Source organism: Nannospalax galili, unplaced genomic scaffold, assembly GCF_000622305.1.
Source record: "Nannospalax galili isolate Female #2095 unplaced genomic scaffold, S.galili_v1.0 scaffold17, whole genome shotgun sequence".
Lineage (NCBI taxonomy): Eukaryota > Metazoa > Chordata > Mammalia > Rodentia > Spalacidae > Nannospalax > Nannospalax galili.
This window is the reverse complement of record NW_008342276.1, coordinates 7,704,299-7,706,725: the sequence shown is the minus strand read 5'-3', so window position 1 is coordinate 7,706,725 and position 2,427 is coordinate 7,704,299. Positions and strand designations below refer to the sequence as shown.

At 38.9% G+C, this 2,427-nt stretch overlaps 1 pseudogene; it reads right to left on the bottom strand.

Annotated features, from left to right (window-relative positions):
* Window positions 1–269: 269 nt before the first annotated feature.
* On the bottom strand, window positions 270–594 carry LOC108491081 (annotated as a pseudogene).
* Window positions 595–2,427: the final 1,833 nt, after the last annotated feature.

The following is a 2,427-nucleotide window of genomic DNA, read 5'->3' as shown; positions in this document are numbered from 1 at the left end:
ATGTACATACCAATTTCAGTATCGTGATGAGAATCTAGGATTGTCTATTTTTCAGAAAATGCATCAGTTTGGTGTTCTTCAGGTCCACAGATAGAAACAAGCTGCCTATCAACAGTGAAAGCATGAAGCAAAAGGTGTGCTGACAGCCATTCACCCAGAGTGAAGATGAACATTGTGGTCCTAGTTTGATAAAGAATGGGGCTTCTTATTTCTTATCTGTATTGAGAAAATAGTCCATATTATCATTGCATTCTGGGTTTATTCTCATTTTATTGTTTCATCATATCCAACTTCAACACTTTCACAACAATTTTCTGCTCCTCAGTAAGGAAAGCACACTAGAACACACATAGAACCACCATAGGCCCTGCTGACGTGTTTTTTTGTTTTGGACAATCTCATGAGGACTTTTGGCCTCACAGCTCAAACCCCTCGATGTCTGCCCGGGCACATACCACATGTAGATTTTGGTGCTTTCCCAACCTTCTTGGTGTAAAGGTAAATAATCCCATTACCAGGGGTTCAGGACAGCCTAGTTTTGTTAGAGGCTGTGTTGTAGGAAAGCCTAAAATGGTATGTCATACGCTGGACCATTCTGAGTGCCTGCAAACACCGTCCCCAGAAGAGCAAATTACTGTGGGCACAAATAGCCAAAAAAGCTTCCTGGGGAAATATAGGTTTTATTCTCTTTACCCTGGACCATAGATTTTCACATTTGCACTGAGGAGAATCCCCTTGAGTAGAAAGAGAGAAAGCAGGAAGGCTAATTACCAGGGTCACCCTGCTCAAATCTACTTTTCCATCTTGATACTAGTATTGAATTTTGCAGGTTATAGGTTCATTTCTTAACCACAGCAATACATGGTAATGCCATTTACACACTGGAAAAAAAGAATCCTCAATGAGAATGGTGGCTCTTAGAGATGATTACCTTTATTTATCATCTCTTCATTCATTACATATACATAATATTATATATATGTAACATATAGGCTAGTATATGTATAATATATGTATATACATATACATATAATTTATCATTTCTACAGTGCTGAATGTAATTGTTAGAAGACTACACTTATTTTTCACAGCCTTAAGGCTTTACATGTGATTTGATTTTCAGAAGCCTGGCTACAGCTAACTATACTGTAGTGATTGATAATTTCTTTTTGGGGATTTTAAAATTTTATTTGTTTGTATTTACATGTATGTGTGTGTGTGTGTGTGTGTGTGTGTGTGTGTGTGTGTGCCTGCCTGTCTGTAAGTGGGCCATGTGCAGTGCCTGAGGAGGCCAGAAAAGGAATTTGAATTCTCTGGAAATGAAGTTATAGGCAGTTGTGAGCCATCTAGCATGTGTGTGGGAGCCAAACCTAGGTCCTTTGCAAGAGCAAATGCTGTTTAAAAAGAAATTAATGATTTATTGTTTATCTCGTACAAAATGTCTTGATCATCTTTATACCCCTTCCATAGTCTCCCCAACCCTCACGGATTTCACATATTCTATCACTTTTGTTAAGGCTTATCAAGTCAAGTTAGTATCCCTTGACTTCCTTAAGTGCACGTTCATTCACTGTGGTCTAGTTAGTCCATCTAGAGTCACTTCCTTAAAGATCAGCAGTAATCAGCTGCCAATAGTTCTGTGGTCTGCTATCCATTTCCACAGTTTTGTGCTGGGTTATTGTCTGCTTGTGTTTGCATGGGTCTTGTACATGGTGATACCATTGCTGTAAGCTCATATGTGCAAGGTCCTAGGAGCCTGTAAGACTCTGTATCCATGTGTTCTTGTACCTCCTATAATGGCTTTTACAATCTTTCTGCCTCCTCTTCTTCAATGGTCCCTGAGCCCTGGGTAGGTGAGGTTTAAAATAGGAGTCCTGTCCAAGGACCTACACTCTGCAGACTCTTTTTTTTCTATGCTTTGGCCATTTGTAGCCCTTTGTGTTCACTGTCCTCTGTTGCATGAGGAAGCTTCATTGATGAGAGTTGAGAGATGCTCTAGTTTTTTCTTTACCCCTTGCTTCACTAGGTTCCATAAGCCTTGGGTGTGGAGGTTCCATTTTAGTTGCGGTACTTAGGGTTGGGCATTTCACAGACACTTAATAATTGCTTTTCTAAAAGCTTTCTAGAGCACTTTATTCCATCTTGATATCCTTGCTTGCACATGTGGAGGAGCGCCACTAGAGTTTTTCTTGTAATGGATTTTTGTATTAGCCTATAACGCAAACATCTGGCCCCCAGTTTAAATCTATCACTCTTAGATGCTGTTGTTTCTCATTTCTTACTTTATTACTAAAATAAGCCCAAAGTGGATCTTTTAGTATTTATTCATTTCTTAAAAGCCCAAAGCGGATCTTTTAGTATTTATTCATTTCTTAAAAGCCACAGCATAGACTCCTTTAAAAATTTTCTATCTGAAATAAATTTCAC